Genomic DNA, 9,779 nt, shown 5'->3' with positions numbered 1-9,779 from the left:
ACCAGGCTGGCCTCAAACTCAGAAATCTGCCTGCCTCTGCCTCCCAAGTGCTGGGTTTAAAGGCGTGCGCCACCACCGCCCAGCCTTCCTGTAGCTCTTTAAGGAATTTTTGTGTTTCCTCTTGAAGGGATTCTAGCTGTTTACCTGTGTTCTCCTGTATTTTTTTGAGGGTGATATTTATGTATTTCTTAAAGTCCTGTATCATCACCATGAGAAGTGGTTTTATATCTGAATCTTGCTTTTCCAGTGTAATGGTGTGTCCAGGACTTACTATGGTGGGAGTATTGGGTTCTGATGATGCCAAATAACCTTGGTTTATGTTGCTTATATTCTTACGCTTGCCCCACACCATCTGGTTAACTCTAGTGCTACCTGCCCTTGCTAAATCTTTCTGGGCCTGTCCTTCCTGTGATCCTGGTTGTGTCAGAACTCCTCAGAGTCAAGCTGTCTCTGTGATCCTGGGATCCCGGGATCCCGGGATCCTGGGATCCTGGGATCCTGTGACCCTGGACTTGTTAGAGCACCTAGGAGTAGAGCTTCCTCTGGGTGTTTTGGGACTGGCTGCAGAGTTTGCACTTGAGGTCTGCTCAGGGCACCAGCCAGCCCAGACAGACTGGAAGCAACCAGGCCACTGGGCTGTCAGAGTGCCTGGGAGTGGATCTTCCTCTGGGTGTTGTGTGACTGGCTTCGGGGTTTGCACCCAAGCTCTGCTCAGGGCACTGGCCGGCCCAGACAAATAATACTTTTTAAATGCAGATATGTCCAGTACAATGATTAAGGTGGTAGTTCATGAGAAAGTCAACACTTGGTTATATATACACCAATACTTTAAAAAAAAAATCACTGTTTCTCCAAAATGTAAACGTAGTTAGGCTTTTTTTTTTTTAAGATTTATTTATTTTATCTATGTGCATACACTGTTGTTATCTTCAGACACACTAGAAGAAGGCATCAGATCTCATTACAGATGGTTGTGAGCCATCATGTGGTTGCTGAGATTTGAACTCAGGACCTCTGGAAGAGCAGTCAGTGCTCTTAACTGCTGAGCCATCTCTTCAGCTCCATAGTTAGGCTTCTTAATGTGACTTTTTGAACTACTACAAAAGAGCCCAAAGCATTGGGAAAGCTGCCAAATTTGTATGCTGTGTGTGTGTGAGAGAGAGAGAGAGACAGAGAGAGAGAGAGAGAGAGGCAGAGAGAGAGACAGACAGACAGACAGAGACAGAGAGAGACAGACAGAGATAGAGAGAGACAGACAGACACAGAGAGAGAGACAGAGAGAGAGAGCGAGAGAGCGAGAGAGAGCGCGAGAGCGTGTGTCTCTCTCTCTCTGTATGTATGCCTGTGGGGTTGGTCTGGTACTGCTATGTATTCAGATGCTAAATACTGGCCTCCAAGATCTGGTTCCATCCAGACAGACACAGTCTCACATACACCAAATGACATGGTATAAACTTTGCTTGTTTTTATTCTCTGAGTGGTTAAATAGAAGTGTGAAGTAGAAACTTAAGGGTTCTTTGGAGAGTCAGTTGTATTGGATGGTGTTTTGCTGGGGTAAAAATGTGAAGGAATGGTTTCCTGAAGTGGACACAGGTGAAAGGCTAAGGCAGACTCGTGAAGAAACATTTTGTTGAAGAAGACACAAGTGAAAGGATGTTCTGCTAAAGCAAGCACGCAAAAGGATTCTTCACTAATGACATGTATGTATCAGTCCCGTAGTTGAGCTCCATTTGTTGGGACTCCATAGAGAAAAACGCACCAAAAAACTTCCGGTGGTATGCCTTGGTTTCTTGTCACTTCCAAGAACTCCGGCTGACTGGCAGTGTGATGTCAGCTGAGGCAAGACACATGCTGAGGCTGAGCTTGGCTTGCTCGTAGAGCTAGTCTTCACTGATCTTCGCTTCGCTGAGAGAGGCTCAGTGGAGAACTGCTCCTGGCATTCCTGCTGCTCCCTTCTATTAACTTGTTTCTAGGCTGAGGCCTGGCTCTCTCTGCTAGGAATGCCACCGCTGTTGATTTGTGTTTACATTCCCAACTCTTCGAACTGGACTGCTGGTGTATCTAATAAATGCTTGTGAATGAATCAAGCTGCTGACACTGACCTGTGAACCTAACTGCCAATTTCCTGACAGCATAGATAGGAGTTGCTCCAAAGAACCATTTCTAAACAGGTCCACTTCCCCCCACCCACATCCCTGTATCCTGTCTTTTCTATTACATTTAAGAATCATTATTTAAAAATAAACTTTAAACTGGGTGGTGGTGGCTCACGCCTTTAATCCCAGCACTTGGGAGGCAGAGGCAGGCAGATTTCTGAGTTTGAGGTCAGCCTGCTCTACGGAGTGAGTTCCTGGACAGCCAGGGTGATACAGAGAAATCCTGTCTCGAAAAACAAAAACAAAACAAAACAAAACAAAAAAACTTAAAAAAACTAAAATTATAAAAGCAGTTGATAGCCACTTACTGGGCAGAACAGAGGTAGGTGGGGCTTCAGTTCCAGGCTGGGGATCTCAGGTAGTGACCACAAGAGAGAAAGAAGGAGAAGGAGATGGGGAAGGGAAAGAGAGAAAGAGAGCCAGAGAGAGACAGGGAGAGGGAGAAAGAAGATGGAGAGAGCGAGCAGGAGGTCCTGGATGGAAATGGGATGGATCAGGATCACATGACAGATAAAGTGCATCCTGAGGACAGACTGCCGGGAAACAGCCCATTTAGAATAGAAAAATCATTTAGGGGTATTCACCAGGTAGTTGTGCTAAAGCTGATTAAATAAATTGATAAGACTCTGTCTGGATTATTGGGGGACTAGCTGGGTCACAATAAGAACTAATAGTTATTAAATAACTAACAACAAAGTGCATGCGTGCCTGTGTGTGTGTGCATGTGCGCGTGTGTGGTGTGGTGTGTACATTTTCCTAGGGAGATGGTCTCTCATTCTGGGATGAACAGACTTAGATGTCTGTTACCCTCCAGTCTACCTATACCAAACCCAAAATCAGTTCCTTCTATCTGTCCTGTCACTTTCTTCCTCTTTCCCTGTATGAATTTTGAATCTCAAGTGGGCAGGGAACCGACTTTTACTGGGCACCTATCGCTTGCCGACCTATTCCTTCTTCGCCTCCATTTCAAAGGCACCCATGGTCCTTATTGTTTTACAGTCAAGGATGCTAGGCTTCATGAGCCTTGGGTTAAAGATGACAAAACTAAGAAAGGGTGGGGATCAGTGGTAGATCAGTTGCTCCCCTAGCATGCATAAAGTCCTGGGTTTTCTCTGCAATATAAAAACAACAGCAAAACCAAACCAGCCAACAAAAAAATCTGGAAACCCAGAAACCCAACTGTAACTTTTCCCAAGATACATGTGACCAAAAGTCTTCTCCCTCCAGTACACAGCACAGCAGTAACGGTGCCAGTCTGGTTTTATCTTTTTCCTCATTGTGTGTGTGTGTGTGTGTGTGTGTGATAAATGCTTACAGGTATACACATGTATGTGCATGTGTGGAGACTGTGTATCAATATCTGGTATCTTCCTCTGTCACACCTCACCTATTATTTTGTTTTGTTTTTAAGATAAGGTCACCCTATGTATCCACGGCTGGCCTAGAACTCACTGTGTAGACCAGGCTGACCTCTAACTCAGACCCACTTGTGTCAGACTTTCCAGCACTGGGATCAAATGTGTGTAACACTACACTGAGCTTTATCCTGCTTTTCTTGTTGTTGTTTTTCCAGACAGGGTTTCTCTGTATAGCCCTGGCTGTCCTGGAACTCACTCTGTAGACCAGCTGGCCTTGAACTCAGAAATCCAACTGCATCTGCCTCCCAAGTGCTGGAATTGAAGGCGTGTGCCACCACTGCCCGGCTTTACCCTGCTTTTTGAATCGGCATTTCTCACTGAATCTAGAGCTCCCAATTTTGGCTACATAAGCGGTCAGTGAGCCCCCCAGATATACCTGTCTCCCCACCCGACACATGCCTTGGGTGAGAGGTGTACTCTGACACATCTGATTTTGACCTGGGCACTGGAATCTAGGTTTAGGTCCTCACAGTTGTGTATCAAGTGCTTCACCTACCAATGCCTCTCCCTGCCCCCCTTCCTTTATCTTCTTGTGGACACAGGATCTCACTACTGGCCTCAAATTCCAAACCTGCACCAGCCTCCATTCTCTTCCTACATTTGAGGACATGGTTCAGAGCCAAAGTAGGTGACCTTTGCGAGTGACCACTAGAGGTCACTTCGCACCCACAATGGTTCTGGAGCGAAGGTTGAGATCCTTACCGACAGGATGAACCTACTCTGATCAAGCAGGGAAGGGATGAGTGGGGAAGAAGATGGGGAAGGGAAGCCAGGGGCTTAGCGGGGAGAAGAGGAATGAGCAATGCAGGATGAAGTGAGTCCCTTAGAGGGAGAGGACAACACCCTCTCTTATCAGTATGGATGGCTGATATGGAATGAGAATTCTAAGACTTCCTCATCCAAAAGGGGAGAGAATCCACCAACTGCCTCACCTGCAAAATTCACTTTCCTTCTCAGTGGTCTGGCCTCAGAACTGAATAGCTCAAGCTAATGGGACTTCAACTCCCAGGCACCATCATTTGCACAGGCCACTTCTAAAGGCCCTGGTCATTAACCAGCTAAATGTTTGGAATCTGGTACTCATTTCCTTAAAGGGGCCGCTCCATATAAACATCAAGCCCCACAGGTCCTGGCTTTAGCCCCCACTGGCTCCAGTACAGAGGGTTTACAAAGGGAGGAAAAGGAGGCCAGGGGTTCCAATGGAAAGTACCCGCCCCAAGACTAACAAGGGAGGGGCTTCCTGTGGGAGTAGGAGGGTTCAGTCAAGGGTCAAAGACCCCAGCAGCTACTTAACTTCCAAGGGGTGATGAATTATGGGGCCATCAGAGGTGAGGGAGTCCTCTTCCTGCTGGCCTGAAGGTTCCTATGGCTGGCAGTAGTTTGCCTGAATCTTTACAGACAAGCCTGCCACATCCTGTTAGCTGCTTTCTGAATAAACAATAGTCTTGCCAACCATTGTGTTGATTTTGAAAGAAGTGGGGAAAAAAAAAAAAGAACTCCAGAAGGAAAGTTATAGACTCCCTGAGCTGTGAACTTTGCAAAGGGATAAATGATAAAGGTACCAGGAAACGACCTGCTTGCAGTTCCGGAACACCTGCTGTATCTCTCAGTCCTTGGTTAGCCTCCATTTACCTTTCCCAACACCTGAGGTCACAAACGGCCCCAAATCCCATCCCATGGGATTTGAGATCTGAGTTCAAGAGCTTGGCTGCCTTTTGCAAAACTAGTTATTTTAGAATTTGGTAGACTGTGCAATGGGCAAATGGGCCTGGTTCTGTGGGGAGTTAGCAGGGAATAGGGCATTGTGGGGAGAGAGGAAGTGATAACATTCCCACATAACATCTGGGATGCCACCTCACTTGACTCCAGTGTCTCTCTGAGCCAAGGAGGGAGTGAACGAGAAAGGGGTCAAAAGAAGAGAGGGTCCAGGGAGTTTAAGAAGGCTAACCCAGAGTCCACTGGCAGGTCTGCCAGCTTTGGAGACTCCACCCCTCCTAACAGGGTGCTCTCTGTTACCGCTTCACTAAAAACCCATCTCACCTCTCCTGTGTCTTGACTTCCTCTGTCCCTGGGCCTTCAACACTTTGCCTCTGGAGAGATCTGGGATATCTGGCAAGCCAGCCATGGCTCTTGGTACCGTTCCATAACAAGATGGACAGTCCTGTTTGGGAGCTGTGATGGATTCAGGGATCAAAGTTCAAGCGATATGCACAAGGCTAGGGGCAGATGACTTGAGGAACCTAGGGGCTCTTTGGCTTTTAAATGAACCACAGTGCTGGAACCCGGCTGGTCCCAGCAGCTGGCAGGCACTGCTGAAAACTGCCTATTTCTCTCCCAAGTCCACACCCAGTGACTTCAATCTGGTACTTGAAATTGGCCAAGGTGAAAGTACAATTGAAACTGGCAACCACCACAAATCCAGGCTCTCCTCTCCAGAACTGTCAGACATTTTCCAGAGCATTGTTGTGCCACCTCTAGCACACATAGCACCCAAACTGCCAGCAGTCTCTGTATTTGTCTATGCATGGGCACAGACAGGAGCGCCCGCGTGCATTCCCCATTACGGTCAGCAATCTTCTTTGTTCTGTTATGCAGACATTTTAAGTATTTTCCTACTTATTACATTCCAACCCCAGACAGTTATCTAATTTCTTTCTTTTATAATCCATAATTGCCCTTGTATCGTCCTTTGGAGTCTACCCTTGACCAAGGGACTACATGCCCTACGTGCGAAATCTTCTGTGGCAATAATCCAGTCAGGATAGCAAAGTACCCTGTCTTTCCACCAGTGAGTAATTTAAAGACCACCAACAACTAATGACACAGTATCATTCAAGTGGAAACTGGGTCGTGATTTGCTGTCTGGGCTCCTTCGAAATGGTAGAGACTGCTGCATTGGCCTCACCTCTGATTGGCACATCATCTACCAAGTTCCACCCCATGTCCTGACTAGTGTTCTTCCAAGGAGTTCAAAGTCCTTGCAGAGTTCCCACATCCTGTCCCTCTAGGACATGGAGGAATTTCACATGAGCATCTTTGCGTCAGATGGAGAGAAACAGGCAAAGAGAAGTCACCTGGTCTGCTCAGGCCAGCCCCAATGATGGATGTCTCAGGGTGAAGATCATTAGCTTCAAGATATAACATGGGAAAATATACAGGAGGAAATGGCCACCCACATGCCCACTTCCTGCCAAGTACTCCCATAATACATAATTTGAGGTACTGAAGGAATTCGGTGGTAGAATACTTGACTAGCATATGCAGATACCTAGGTTCAGTCATCTCACACACACACACACACACACACACACACACACACACACACACACACACATGCATGCACACACAGGGGGAATAGGGGAGCAGTATTGGCTATAAAGGTACACCCCTGTAGTCCCCATTGTAACTGGAGGTTTAGACAAGAGGATCTTATGTTCAAGGCCAGCCTGAGTGACATAGTGACAACTTGTCTCAAACTAGAAAAACAAAACAAAAAATCCTACCATACAGCTCAAAAAACAGTTGATGTAAAAATTTAAAACTTTAAGTCAAGTTGCACAGCAGGACTTATAAGGAAAAACAACCCCCTGCCGTGCTTCTATCTGTGGCTCCCTTCTTTTAAATCTGTCTGCCAAAGCATATCTTTGTAAGACTCATAACTTTGCTCTGTAGGTCACTATCTTCAAGGTGGATTACTGTAATAATGAGTACAGTCACTTCATTTGGTTTCCGTGGTGTGCTTATGTCTAGAACAGTGGTTAGCTCATGGTAAATATCTGTTGAAACCACACTCTCCCCTCCCATCAGCGCTCTAAGCTACGCTTCCAACCCTAATGGCTTTTTTGACTCACTCATTGGCCTCCTGTTTCTTGGGATCCTGTAGAATAACCACATTTCTTTCTTAGGTCCCCAGCTGCTTCAAGGTTCTGCCAAGGTTTATTAGTTCGCGGTGATGCCGTTTGTGCCTTTGTTTCTTCTACCACAACTACAAATGATATCTCTGGAGTCTTACATTAAGATTTTTGATTTCTGAGCCAATCCGCCTGACTCGAGGGCCCATGCCCTTCCACTCTACACTGAACATCCCACAGGGATCACTTCTGGACCAGAGTTCCTCTGCATAATTAGAGAAGACATTTTACAACAATGGCCAGTGGGAATGGAGTGTGGACTAGAGCCATTCTTGGGCTGGCACCTCTCAAGAATGAGCAGATGGAAGATAATGGATGGAGCCCTTGCTAGTTTATTAAATTAAGGTCAAGTGTTAGGGTTGGGGCTGTAGTTCAACGGTAGAGCATTTCCTGAGCATGCATGGGGTCCTGGGTTCAGTTCTCAGCACTGCATTAAGTAGAATTCAGACGCATCTGGAAAATGTATATGCCCTCAGTCCAGGGCCTAGATACATAGCTTAGCAGTAGAGCATTGGCCTAGCATGTTTGTTTATTTTAAAGGGTCAAGAAGATAGATCAGAGAGTAAAGGTGCCTGCCACCAAGCCTGGTGACCCGAGTTTGCTCCCCGGGATCTACATGGTAGAAGTTAAAAGAATCAACTTCTCTGATCCCTGTTTTCCCACACAATACATGTGCCACACACACACATACACAACACACGCACACACACAAAGTTTTTAAATGTAACTTTAAAAAGCTCAGATTTTTGCTAACAGTCTCCTGTTACCCAAAACCTTTTTCACAAACCAGAACTTGCACCTTACAATAAAAGTTCTTTGGAACTTCTAAGAGACCGGTAGGCACCTTGCGTTCACCTCTGCTATTGTTAAACCCTGTGAATGCCTTCTGCGAGTGTCCTTGGCATGCCATGAAAAGGAGGGTGGGAGGCCAACATAGCCCTGGCGTAAGCCTGAATGTGGGTTCACCGAAGAAAGTCCTGACTCGGTGGACCAGAGGAAAAATCAGGCAGGGCCTTTGTTTCCAAGAGCCCCCGGCTAGCACTGCATGCACAAAACAAACCCTGTATTGGTGCCTTAATACAGACTTCTCGTTTGTATCCTCTCTCCGCCTACTTCCAGAAGTAGAAAAGCATCTCTTGTGTTTTATCTGTATTTCCTCATCCCCGGCCACTCCCACTCTTTGTTCTTAAAGGTACACGCTATGTAGATCTCAGGTCTTTGGCCTTAGACAGTACTCAGGGGAGCTACAGCCTCCCAGCGGGCTCCACACATCAAAATTCTGAGGACTAACCTTTGCCCTGTCTCTGACCCAACCTCATCAAAGGGCTCTCTAACAGACCCAAACATTGTAAACATGCTGCTGAAAGGTATTGCCCCCCCCCCTTACTTGCTAAATCACTACTTTACAATCCTAAAGCTAATTCCCAAGGTCTGGTCCCTTATTTGGCCACTTCCCTATGCCTGACTAAAAAACCAAGGTCCAGTAATCAAAATCCATATTTTGGCTACACTAGCTAACAGGTCCAATCAGGACTTACCAACTCATCCAAACACAGACTTCTCCTTTTTCCTCCTTAAAAACCCACTCCTGCAGAAACACTTGCTGCTGTCTTTGTCAGATCCAGAGCCTGACACCCATTCCCACCCCCACCCACCCTTCCAGGGTAATAAATATCCTTTGTGCTGAGAACTTTGTGTCTGGATATGTTCTGCGCAGACTCAGGAGCCCCTTATACTCATGCTCGTAGCTCAGCAGGAGCATCCAACTCTCTGCCCATTGCCCCACACAGCCATCTGCCCATCTTGAGTTTTTTGTTTTTGTTTTTTTAAAGATTTATTTATTAGTATTCATAAGTACACTGTAGCTGTCTTCAGACACACCAAAAGAGGGTGACAGATCTCATTATGGGTGGTTGTGAGCCACCATGTGGTTGCTGGGGTTTGAACTCAGGACCTTCGGGAGAGCAGTTAGTACTCTTAACCCACTGAGCCACCTCAGGGACCCTGTCGATGTTTGCTGTGCCTTTTGTTTGTTTGCCTCCTCACAGGTGCCACATGTAGATACAATACGTCCATTAGAACACTGCATGTAGAGACAATACATCCACTAGAAAACCATCGGAAGCAGTAGAACTACTCAAACTATTACCTCACTAGATTTGAAGGGAATACATTTAGCATTTGAATTTAAACGAACAATGCCAGATCATTAATTACTATTATATTCCATTGGGATGTAATACAAAAATGATCTGAAAGTGGCTTTAGAGATGCAACTTCATTTTCATTTTTTT

Source organism: Mastomys coucha, unplaced genomic scaffold (genome assembly GCF_008632895.1).
Source record: "Mastomys coucha isolate ucsf_1 unplaced genomic scaffold, UCSF_Mcou_1 pScaffold5, whole genome shotgun sequence".
Taxonomy (NCBI): domain Eukaryota; kingdom Metazoa; phylum Chordata; class Mammalia; order Rodentia; family Muridae; genus Mastomys; species Mastomys coucha.
This window is presented reverse-complemented; position numbering follows the sequence as displayed.